The sequence below is a fragment of the Arachis hypogaea genome, chromosome 18 (genome assembly GCF_003086295.3).
Source record: "Arachis hypogaea cultivar Tifrunner chromosome 18, arahy.Tifrunner.gnm2.J5K5, whole genome shotgun sequence".
Taxonomy (NCBI): domain Eukaryota; kingdom Viridiplantae; phylum Streptophyta; class Magnoliopsida; order Fabales; family Fabaceae; genus Arachis; species Arachis hypogaea.
The window spans coordinates 52,544,365-52,558,149 of NC_092053.1; positions in this window are offsets into that span (position 1 = coordinate 52,544,365).

A 13,785-nucleotide genomic window follows, 5' to 3' on the forward strand; every position below is an offset into this window, starting at 1 on the left:
GTTGGAGCTTCTCAAGTTCAGTAAGACTGAAGCTTTTAGAGCACAGCTGTTGAAAGAATGAAGACAATTCTATTAGCACTACAGTAACTTTATCTGGTAGCACATTACGTATGGTAATGGGTAATAGTTGCTACATAAAGACGTGGCAATCATGGCTCTTCAATCGAGAGAGCTTTCTTTGTTTCAGGTCAACATACCGTGATATATTACTCGAGAGACCATCTAGTACTCTAATATTCTTTATAGTACGCAAGAATATATCTTTCATAGAATTTGACATTGTGAACAAAGATGGATGATATCTCCCATTTTCATCTGGCCATAAATATTTTCTTATACCCATTTCTTTAAGATCCTTACGAGCTTTGAGATTATTCTTTGACCTTCCAGTCTCATTGAGCAAAGTGTATAACACATTGTCGCAAAAATTCTTTTCAATATGCATAACATCTAGATTGTGGCGCAATAAGTTAGACTCCCAATAAGGAAGATAAAAAAATATGCTTTTCTTCCTCCACATCCCCGATTCATCTTCTTCTTCAACAACTTTTTGTCGAGTCCTTTTACCTTTACTTGCCTGTAGTTCCTTTCCGAATGAAACATTGATCCCTTCAAGTTGTTCCAATATTTCTAACCCTGTTAGTGCTGCTGGAGAATCCCTCAACTCAACTTTTCCATTAAATTTTGCACAACTTAGCCTAAGCTTATGACCCCTTTCTAAGAAACGGCGATGTCCCAAAAAATACTATTTTTCACCATGCTTTAATCTATATGAATCAGTGTTGAAGTTACATGTGGGACAAGCATATTTACTGTGTACGTTCCACCCAGATAAGTTACCAACGCCTGGAAAATCACTAATTGTCCACATTAATGTTGCTCGCAATGTAAACATTTCATTCTTGAACCTATCTAATGTTTGAACACATCATGCCACAACTCTTTTAACTCTTTGATAAGAGGTTGTAAGTATATGTCTATGTTGTTCTCCGGCATTTTCTCTCCAGGAATAATCATTGACAAGATAAGTGATGTTGGCTTCATGCACTCCCACAGAGGTCGGTTGTATGGAATAAGCACCACTGGCCAAATGCTATAGTTTGTATGCAAAGCTCCAAAAGGGTTGAATCCATCAGCTGCAAGACCAAGACGTACATTTCGAGGATCTTCGGCAAACTTATCATGAAGTAAATCGAATGTCTTCCAAGCTTCAGAATCCTACGAATGCCTCATCTTAGAATCTTTCTTTTCTGCCGAAGCATGCCATCGCATTGATTGTGCAGTCTTAGAACACATGAATAATCATTGAAGTCTCGGTTTTAGTGGAAAGTATCGTAAGATCTTTGCCGGTTTTTGCTTTTTAGAATCGCTCCATTTAGATGTCTTGCATCTTTTGCATTCTTGCAAATCTTCATCCTCCCCCCAATATAACATGTAGTCATTAGGGCAAGCAGGTATCTTGGTATAATTAAGCCCTAGTTTGTTTATGGTTTTCTTGGTCTCATAGAATGTATTTGAAATCTTCGCATTTCCAAAAGCATCTTTTATTAACTTGAGGATTTCGGTCATGGCTTTGTCGCTTATTCTGTACAAGCACTTTATGTGATACAGACTAATTAAGAAAGACAATTTTGAAAACTTTGTGCACCCTTCATACAATTGCTCATTACCATCTTCCAACAACTTGTAAAATTTTACATTTTCTCCATTGTGCTCTTCGTTTTCTGCATCTTCTATGTTGTCTTCATCTCCATCTCCATCTTCATTCAAGTCAGGTCCAGCAACTCCAAACGCGTCATTAAGCATTATTACCATTGGATGTTGAGATGTTGAATCATCTTGTACAATTTGACTAGTTTGATGAGCTTGTGACCCAACTCCAACTACTTCTTCACCATGCCAATACCAAACTTCGTAGTTTTCTGGAAATGGCTTGACTATTAAATGTTCAAAAACTTTTTCTCTTGTTTGCCACTTGCCAAAACCACACACCGGACAAGGGCATTTAATCTGACAACCCCCGAGATATCGATGCTCAAGCGAAATCCAAAAACTTGTTTAGACCATTTTTATACTCGTGCGTGTTTCGTGATTTTCAATCCATGACTTATCGATTGACATGACTAAGAGGGACTACAAATAGGAATATTAAAAAATCTATTCATTAAAAATCTCTCTCTCTCTCTCATATTAACTAGGCAACTAACTAGTATATATCACCAGGCACTACTATAAAAAGAAATTCTTGTATTTGCAAATTAGATATCAAACAAATACTTAAATAGTATTCTAAAAGAAATTATAAAAAAATTATAATTACCTCTTTCAAATGATAATTTTGTGACTGTAACAGTGGCTTTGTGAATTTTTCCTTCTCAAGTAGTTGTATATATGCAAATTAATTTTTTTCTACAAGATAAAAAGAAACAAAAAAATAAATAGAACAAATATATTATTCTCAAATTCGTATAAAACTCATATTATATTAACTAACTAACTAAAAAGAGAGCAAAACAACAACAACAACAACAACAACAACAACTATTATTATTATTATTATTATTATTATTATTATTTTAGTAATAACAATAATTATCCTATTTTTAATTTACGTTTTGGGCTATTATTATTATTATTATTATTATTATTATTATTATTATTATTATTATTATTGTTATTATTATTATTATAGTAATAACAATAATTATCCTATTTTTAATTTACGTTTTGGACTCAGTTATATAAATCAAGAGAGGATTGCCAAAGTTAGCAAAAGCAAATGCAAAACAAAACTGATAAGCACATACCAAAAGTAAGAAAAATAAAATCTTTGCACCAAATCACCCCTTGAATGACTCAAGAAATAGTAGCAAACATGAAAGCAAAGACAAAAGGAGATTGAGAATGAAGAACACAGACCTGAACACGAGGAATTGAGAGAGAGAGAGAGAGATGGAGAAAGTGAAGGATGAAGAGATGAGAGAATGGAATGAAAGTATATGAAGATGGTATTGGTTATCATATATTAGATCCATATATAGCATGGTTAAAAACGATATTAAAAACTTACTTAAATATTATTCTAAAAGAAAATATAAGAAAATTATAATTACCTCTTTCAAATGATAATTTTTCTTCTTTTTTCTTTTCCAGCAAATATTAAAACTTGAAGCTTTCAAAGTAAAGTAGCTAGCAGCAAGAATTGAAGAAAATCTAAAACCTGTTTCACGTGAAAATAGATTAGTAGTGTGGGTGAGAATTATTACAGTAATTAATTAAACATACAAAGATTTTAAATTATCCAATAAGTGAAAATATTGGTACTTTTGTAAAAAATAAAATAAAATACTGTCAGCTGAATGGAGAAGAAAGGAATGGAAAACGAAGAGAGATTTTGAGGTATGAAGAATAAAATAGCAAATAATAATAAGCATACACAATTTCAGAATCCTAACTCATGAATGCCAGAACAATATAAGCACATTGAGTAATTAACTTAAGCATTCAACAATTGACTTGCAAAGCTAAGTGCTAAAAGCTAAGTGCTGCAACACCACCTCCATCCACATGTTTAACAGCTAAGATCTCATCTCCATTTTTCATCTTGAGCTGGAGTGCATTAACAGTTAAAATAAGATCAGTTAACAACGTAGTATAGCACAGTACTAAACACAAATTTCTTATATTCATTTACAGCATAATTTAGTGTATTTTCAGAACATGCTTAACTATTTATTTTAATCTGTGAAGGTTATTAAGCCACCACAACAAATAAAAGGTCCTCCTTGTTAATTGTCTCATGACAAAAAACATATATATAATTTACACAGTACATATACATTAGGAGAAATAAAGTTATATAAAGAATCAAATAATTTAATAATGCAAAATATCTCTATTTTAGAGCCAAACTTGTTTTATTTTCTTTTTATCTAAAATCTCAAAATCAGAGAATACAGATGCAAACAGATTTTCTCACCATGAATATCTATGCCATAATATATGAAATGAAAATAAAAAGGAAAGTGTGAAAGAGGAAAGATTTTGGTTTTTAAGTCCAGCTATGTTATCTAAACAAGAAAAATGAAAAACAAAGTAGATTCCATGCAGAATATCTTATTAAAATATCATGCACCACAACAAAACCACATTTTCCAGAGAAGGGGAAAAAATAAAGGTAATTGGTATTTAGAATCTAACCTCACCACCTGTCTGAAGTCAAGAATCCATAGGTGATTTTACTTTTGTAAGATTTATGCTCCTCACAACACTATACTTTTTTTACCTCATCTGTTGTTGTACTTTATGAAGTAAGAACAACCTTAGCTAAGCCTGTGCTCTTAATTTTTATTTTGATTTGGTTGATGTGTGCGTGCAATAGATATAAAAAATAGCAAGTTTGCCAAAGGCTTCAAAATGAAAGAAAGTTGTCAATGCAGCAACTTATATTTTTTGTGTCTCTGGGTACTACACTATTGTAACATTTTCTTTTACTATTAAATAAACAGTGGAGTGGAAGAAACTGAGGCCTAGCATAAGCAAGTTTTTATGTCATTTATTGTTGATTTTTATGAAAAACAACTCCAAGTTAAGCTTAAACTCTTATTCTTAATTTTTCTTTCCATTTGGTCAATGCATGCAATACATATAATAAACAGAAAGTTTGCCAAAGACTTAAATACTGCAACTAATTTCTTAGTGAACTCAATCACTTGTTAAATTGAGCAGGAGAAAATTAAAATCACTAATTAAAACTCCTTTTTCATATCTTAATTACACTTTATTATGCATTTTTAATAAATAGTTTAGAAAGAACTAAAGCTAATCCAAACACAAATATTACAATATTAAACTAAGAAAGAAGTCCAATGCAGTTAAACTTCCTGAAACATGCAAAAATGGATTTCATACACAGTAAGTGATAGTTACCAATTTATCAAAGAAAAGTTCGTGAGCCATTTTGCAATAGAAAGCTGAATTCATTTAGTTTTATCAAAAGTATAGCTATTCAATTCACCTATCCTTATGAAAGAAGAAAATTAGACTGCATTTCAGAAATGAAGTCTTTCTGTGTGTTAGATTGTTGCTGCATACCTTTTCTTACTTTGCTCATTGGATTCAAGTGTGAAAGTAAAAGTAGTTACTTGGACACAAAAAAACCAACAAGGCTTCTCAATGATTTTTTTTGTTTTGGGATTAAAGAGAAAATTAGACAGTAGAGGAGGAATACAAAGGACAACAGATTCTCTTCACAAAAATGAGCAATCAGAAGAAAGGGTCATCTAAGAAGTAAATAGCAGAGAGCAAAAGTCAAAGATAGTAAGCTCAATGAATTTGCAAACTCAATTTCACATAAACATCAAGCTAAAGTAAACAATAATAAAAACAAGTTATACCTCTCCAGTAAATTGCACAGTTGTAACTTATTGCCAATCCCAGAGGTACCTTCGAAGACCTAATCAATGTAGCAAAATAGTGAATAAACTTCATCCCAGTTTTCTCAATAGCACATGCATAATGGAGTTAGGCAGTAACCACTCACCTGAACAACAGCTTTCTCAATCAAATTGCTCTTCGTTACTTTCAAAAGTTTCTTCCGAACCCTAAAAGTTTCTTCCGAATCAAAATAGGCACTAGATCTAAGAAGACATTGGCACTAGATCTGAGAAGACATTGGCACTACCTCAACTGCAAATCACATAAAGCAAAAGCTACTAAAGACATTGGCACTAGATCTGAGATCGGGGAAAGAGAGAGAGAGAGAGAGAGAGAGAGAGAGAGAGAAGAGGAGGTCAGGTTACAAAAATAACCTCGCCAGCTTTGCAAGCAGTGTCGACGGCAGATGTGAGGAAGGAAGATCCAAGATCCAAGATCTGAGATCGTCTGGTTGAACAGTAAATTACACGGAGGAGACGAAGGAGAGAAAGAAGGGAGATCGAGAGCGCCGTATGAGATGTGTTTTGTTTAATGAGCTAGGGTTGCAGTTTTTTTGTTTTATATACGTGTGAAAATGGCGGTTCAAAACCACCATAATCACCAGAACCGCCACCAAACACAGGTATTTATAGCAGCAACCAAAAATGCCATAATGTCCGGATATTACGGCGGTTCTTTAAAACTTCCGTAATATTAATGCCATTTTAAACCCTTTTTTTTGTAGTGTGTCACGTGCGAACATCGACGCGTACGTGTGGGTCACGCGTACGCATCGCTTGGCTTTTTGCTATCCACGCGGACGTGTCATGTCACGTGTACACGTTGCCATGCGACTTCAATTCCACGCGTGCGCGATGCTACGCGCGCGCGTCGGTGAATGCATCCCAAATCCTTGATTCCCCATGATTTCTCCACTTGCATGCTTTTCTCTTCATTCTTTTGATCCATTCCTAGCCTTTTCAACCTGAAATTACTTAACAAACACATCAAGGCATCTAGTGGAATCAAAGGTGAATTAAAATTAGCAAATTAAAGGACTAAAAAGCATGTTTTCACACTTAAGCACAAATTAAGAGAAAATCATAAAACCATGCTATTTCATTGAATAAATGTGGGAAAAATGGATAAAATTCACCTAAATTAAGAGAAAATTATAAAACCATGCTATTTCATGTCCTCATGCTTAATCAAGAAAGAGACAAGGGGTACTATCATTTATTCAATGTAAACTAACTAGATGCAACCTATCTATATGCAACTATCTAAATGAATGCAACTACTTGGTCAAAATAAATCAATTTCCAAGAATACATATATGCACATGAGGGCTAAAGGTATTAACAACCAAGCCAAACCACAATTGAATTGAGTTATTAAAGATTATACAAACTTGCAAGAAAAGTGATGATTCTAGATGAAAACATGTAATTGAGCAATCGAACACCGGATGTGTATCCGCTCTAGTCGTTCAAGTGTATAGGGTTGATTCACTCAATTCTCCCCTAATCATGCTTTCCAAGTTTTGTTTTTTATCTAACAATCAACAATTATTTCATGTATGCATACAAATATCATGAGGACTTTTCATAAGGTTGTAATGGGGCTAGGGTCAAGGTAAAGATGCATATGGTCAAGTGGACTAGAATTTGAATCTTTGATTAACCGAAACTTCCCACCTAACCTATGTAACAACCTATACAATTCTAAACAAACCTAACTATCCATTATCCTCACTTTTTCACATACTCATGCATTCTCTTTTTGATTACAACTCATATGCATTGATTATTATTGGACTTCACTTTGGGACATTTTGTCCTCTTTTTATTACTTTTCTTTTTCTTTCCTTTTCTATTTTTTTTCTTTTGATATATATACATATCTCTTTTTTATTTATTTTGTATATATCTTTTTTTTTCTTTTTGCAATATAGTATATAGAAAAGTATCAATGCATATGGTTTTACATTTAATTAACACATGAGTATGTACCCAATTCCCAATATTTTTAATAAAAATACAACACACATCTTTTCCCAACCAATGTCCCAAGTTTTCCCACACTTGAATGATACACACTCACTAGCCTAAGCTAATCAAAAATCCAAATTAAGGACATTTTTCGTTTTTTGCTTTAAGGCTTGTAATGTGCTGATATTAAGAACAAAGTGGGTTAATCGTAGGCTCAAAGTTGGCTAATAATGGAAGATAAAAAGTAAGGCTATTTGGGTAAGTGAGCTAATTGAAACAATAGCCTCAATCATATAAATGCATGTATACACAAAATAATGGACATAAAGAATCAAACAAATCAAAGATCACAATCATAGAAAGAGAATAGTACACACAAGAAGGAAAATAAGTGGTTATAAGATGTAACCACACAATTAGGCTCAAAACTCACAAGCTTGTGTTCTTAGCTCAAAACATGTTCCACAAGATATAATTCCAGCAAGTTCAATGAAAAATTACTCAAATCAATTGAGGTGCCACATAGATAAATTTCTTGGACAATTTCATTATATTGACTAAGCTTATTATACATATATATGAAAAAAATAAGAAAATGCAAGAAAAAAAAATCCTAAAAGACCTAAAAAAATGAAATGCAAAAGTGTTGGGATTAAAAATTTGTCATCCAAAAACGCCGACTGGTCGGACGACCTCCCCACACTTAAAAGTTTGCACCGTCTTCGGTACATCTAAAGATGAGCAAGGGGGTACGGCGACTCTCCGGATTGCCACCTTCAGCTGGTGGATCAATCGGTGATGCGTATTCTTTCTTCCGCTTCTATTTTTGCTTATAATGATTCATCCTGAAAATAGCAGACAGGATAGTAAGAAAAATAAATTCAAAAGCAAGGAAGCATACATTGTTGGAATGAGGGAAAACCACTAGAGTGGAGTGAGTGAATTAGTGTGACATTTATGAAAATAGGTAGATGGGTTCTAAATTGCGTGCCATTTAGAACACACACTAGTATAAGAAGCTATGTCACAAAAGAAACATGCACTTCACTCATTCTAGTGTGCTTGAAATACTCTAAACTTGTAGGTTAAAACGACCAAACAAGCAATAAAGAAGCATGAAAGCATTCAAGCCAAAAATAGATGGATGCATATGATCAAGAAATACAATGCATTGAGATAAATGCACATCATCCATCATCAAGGAATTGCCTAATCATAGAAAAGAGTTCAAATCACATGGTGGCCAAATCATGCAATTCGAAAGGTTGAAGACTCATTAAAGGCAATTCTCATGTACTTGGTATTCACAAAATGAAGCATGAAGAACTCAAAACCAAGTAACAAATTATAACCTCAATAATGAACCAACAATGAATATTAAAAATAATTATGCTAAAATAGCATTCGGTTAATAATAAGCAGCAATATATAGTAAACAAAATCAATAATCCAACACTTATCATGAAAAATAGAAAATTAAACAAAAATTAAACTAACCAAACAACTAACTAACTAAAAGAAATGATTATAGAGGGTGTTTTGTAGTGTTGGATGATGATTGAAGGGTGGAAAGAAAAGAGAATAAGAAAGAAGAAGTAAAGAAATGGAAAGAAGAGAAGAAAAGAAGTGTGTGAAACAAGGCATTCCACGCGTGCGCGTAAGGTGACGCGTGCACGTGGTGATGGTGAAATGGGAGCGACGCGTACGCGTGGGTCATGCGTACACATGCATGGCAAATTAGAGAGGCGACAAGTACGCGTGAGGTGACGCGTACGTGTTGGTTGGCTTGTGCCTCAGGCATAAATTTGGCATGAAGTAGGCACAACTCTCTGGTTTTTGGCTGGAAGGTGAAAATTTTGAATCCACGCGTACATGTAGGTGATGCGTGCGCGTGGATGGTCGAAAAGCTTGGGGTCACGCGTATGCATGGGGCACACGTACGCGTGGGTTGGTGCTCTGTTTTTCAAAATTTTTCCAAGTTCTTGCACCAAACCAAGCATTTCAAACCTCCAAACAGCTACCAAAACATCAGAAAACCTTATTTAACCTATTAGACTACTAACTAAACTCAACAAACTAATCAAAACATGAAATTAAACTAATTACCAATATGTACAAAAGAGAAAAATGAAAAGAGTTTACCATGGTGGGGTGTCTCCCACCTAGCACTTTTATTTATTGTCCTTAAGTTGGACTTATGGGGAGCTCCTCATCAAGGTGGCTTGTGCTTGTATTCATCTTGGAACATCCACCAATGCTTGAATCTCCAATAAGCTCCATTCTTCAAAATTAATAACTCCAAGCCTTGATGGAGTTCGTCGTAAGCTAAGGGCTCCCAAAGTTGATCCTTATGTATTCCCGGATCCCATATCTTATTTCTACACCCATCTTCAAGTTGATCATCATTGTTCCATTTGGGTGCCAAGCAGGATGAATTCTCAATGAAGTGCCAAATTCTTCTTCTAGACCCATCTAATTGAGCACTAACCAAACTTTTGCATCTAATCCTTGAAGTATCAACCAAAATGAGCCTTGATTTACAACGCCAACCATGAGACATTCTTCTCTTACGCTTCATCCAACAAAGTTCCCTAAGTTGACCATCCGTTTCGAGTAAACCATACTCAAGTGGGACCATAAAGCTAATAGAGATGACTTTTACCCACTCAAGTGTAGGAGAAGATGACAACCTAGGTGAAGAAGCTTCTAAGGATCTTGACAAAACATATTTAACTCCCTTCCTTCTTTTTCTAAGGACCTTCACCTCTTCACGAGAATTATCAATTTCAATCCTTTGTTCATAAATTTCATCCAACGCTTCTCCATCACTCAAATTATAAATGGGAGGATGAGACAAATCTACCTCCACAATACTTTCAAATTCACTGGGAGAAGGTTCTTCAAGTTCAAAGGATTCACCACCAAGAAGGTTTGATGCATGATCTTTATCACCAAGGAAACTCAATTCTTGCTCTATCCCGTCCAATTCTTCATATGGAATATGCTTTGGAGGATGTGCACTTTCCTCCTTAACATCAACTTCAATCTTCTTGGAGGGATTTTCTATGATTCTAGATTCCCATGGAGGTTTCGCATCTCCTAAGTCTTCAACCACTTCTTCCTCTTCTTTAACAATCATAGCTTCCTCCAATTATTCTAAAACAAAGCAACATTCCTCATTTTCCACCGGAGTTTCTAATCTCTCCTTCATGCTATGCTCTTTAATTGATTCTCCACATATGGCCATGGGAGTTTCTTGAGTGCTCAAACATTGGGAGGCTAATTGGTTTACCACCTCTATTAAGGCGGTCATGAATTATAGTGCCTCCCTTTCCATTCCTCTTTGTTCTTGAAGTAACAACATGAGAAAATCATCCATTGGGGCTTGGGGTGGATAGGAGGGTTCATTAATTTGGAGAAAGGGTTCATAATAGGGAGGTGGTTTTTCTTGGTAAGGGTATGGAGGTGGTGTGTATGGAAATTGTGGTCCTTGGGAGTAATTGTATTGGAATGTGGGTGGTTCTAAGGGTTTTCTCTCATAATGATCACAAGGATGAGGTAAAGGTGATTGGTTATATGATGGATAAGGGTCATAGAAAGATATTTGGTGTAAAGGGGCTTGTGAGTATGGTTGAGGGCTATATTGAGGATGAGACTCATAGACATGTGGTGATGGTTGTTAACAAGTACAATGAAGACTAGCACATCCACTAGATTGATATGCATTAGGATTGGAGTTATACCTATATGAGACCGGAGGAGGTTGTTGCCAAGAAGGTTGAGCATATGTGATGAGTCCATATTTTTCGATATATTTTAGCTTGAATTGAATGGATTCTAGCATATGAACTCACATTTAAGCACCAAAATAGCATACTTTTGTGTTTGATCCCTAATTTGATTATAAATGTGAAAACATGCATTTTAATGCTTGGATTAGTGATTTTTTATTCCACTTTTGTGTCATTCGATGCCGTGATATGGTTTGTGAGTGATTTCAGGCCTTAGAGGCAAGAATGGATGGCCAAAAGTGGAAGAAAGCATGTACAAGGGAGAAAACATGAAGAAAACAAGGAAAAGTACACACAGCGAAGTGTGCGTGTGCACAAGCACCTGTGCGTACGCACGGGTCAATTTTCAGCCCCGTGTGCGGATGCACACGTCTGTGCATCTGCACAGGTCCCTGCACGTGATTGCATTAATGAATCATGTGCTGCACGAATTTGAAGGCCTCTTGGCCCATTTTGGAAGGCTGGAATGCTGTTTTGGAGTGCTATATGAAGGAGAATTCATCACTTATCAAAGGGGGACACATTGGAGCACAATTTTAGATAGTTTTTCATAGTATTAGGAGTAGGAGTAGTGTAGAGTAGAAAGCTCTCCTAGGGTTTATGTAGTTTTCTTGTAGCATTTTATAGCAAGCTTAATTTTGGATTTTGCCTCTTTGATTGTAAGTACTCTAAATTTCCTCTTTAATTACATTGTCTTTACTTTCATTTCCTTTTGGTTCAAGTTACTTGTTCATATTTGTAATTTTGTGTTTCTTGAAGTTTTGATCAATGAATTTTATGTTTCATGCTTCCTTTATGCTCGATTGCTTGTTTATATTTGGTTTTGTTGATAGTTGGTTATAGTTTTCCATTTTACTTTGCAATTCTCCATGTTTTACTTTTATGCACACAATGTGTTTGTGAAAATGCCAACCTTAGATTTTGAGTAGATTTTCACACCTTGACTTGTGGTTTGAGTTCCTAGGATACTAGAGTCATAATGTCTAATATTTAGTGGTAATTCTTGGGTAGTTAGTTGACTCTTGTTTCCATTAACGCTAGCTTTTTATCAATTAGTTTGGTAAGTTAGCTAGGAGTTATGGATTATGGTCAATTATACTTGCTTGACTTACTCCTCGATGGGTGGGGTTAACTAGGCGAGATTGACTCATCATAATTATCATAGTTGTGGTTATAGCAATGATAGGATTCTTAGACTTTCACTCCCAAGTCAAGGCTTTTCATGCATTTATAGCATTTTCACTAGTTTTGATCTCATTTTCTTGTTACTTGCATTAACTACAATTTTGCTCATTACTTAGTTCTTTGATTTCTCAAGTTCTTTTAAACTTCCATTTCTTGATTTCAAAACCCCCTTTTTGCCCCCGTAACAACCAAAAGTTTATGGCATTCCGTTTGTATTCCTAGGGAGAACAACCCGAGGTTTAAGTACTCTCGGTTTATATGTTTTGTATTGAATTCATTATTTGATCTTGAGAATTCATTGTTGGTTTGGACTATGCTACTAACGAATTAAATCTTGTCTTTGATTGATTCCGAAGCATACAAGAATTCTCTTGTATCAATATGCTTGAGGCTCCTCTCACCTTTGATTGTTCCATCCTTGATGCATGTTCTCATTATAATCTCCACTTCCTACAACATAGTTGTTACCAAACTCATAGCCAAAGGGGTGAGAATTCTTGGTGAAAAGACAAAATAAAGACAAAAGCTAACAAGAATTAATGAGACAAAGTTCTAAGACTAACAAAAACTAATCAAACAAGCAAAAGACAAACATATTCACAATATTCACATATACACAATAACCAATAACTAGGCACATATTTGCAATTCCCCGGCATCGGCGCCATTTTAATACGCGATATTTTGTTGGTATAGAATTTTACCAAATAAATTCGTCATGAGTATAGTCTAAACCAACAAGCTATAACGCATCAAACATAGAAAATGTGTGTCCACAATTCAAATCAATAACTGAGAGTATTAGTCCTGAGTCGTTCTCCCTAGGAGTTGCCTTAAGGTGCACATCATTGATTAGGGATTCTCTTGGTGTTTAGAGATTGAATATGAGAAATATGAATAGACTTGAATTAAAACAATGAACAAATAACAATGAGACTAAGGGACACAAGAACTTGAATCAAGCAAGAGTGAATGACAATCAATCAATATAAAAGCCTTGGCTAGGGATGGGAATTGGAATTCCTATCATCATTATCTCCATCAATTGTGACATCAATTGGCTATTGCTCCACTTAGTTAACCTCTAATTATGAAGAAAAGTCAAGTGGAGATAATCAATTTGAGTCCACAAGTCCTAGTCAAATCCTAGAGAGAGACTAGAGTTAGTGTCATTCAAATCAATTAGCAATTTCCAATTGTCAATCAACAAAAGACCTTGACAATTCAAGTGTCTCCAATTACCCAACCCCTAAGCCAAGAGTGAAAATCTACTCCATAGCTATAATTGACATTTTCTCAAGCATTTGGTGAGCAATAATGGAAGACATCATGAAATTGAGAAGAGAATTTGAATTAAAGCTTTCTATTACAAACAATTAACAACAATCAAGCAATTAAAAACA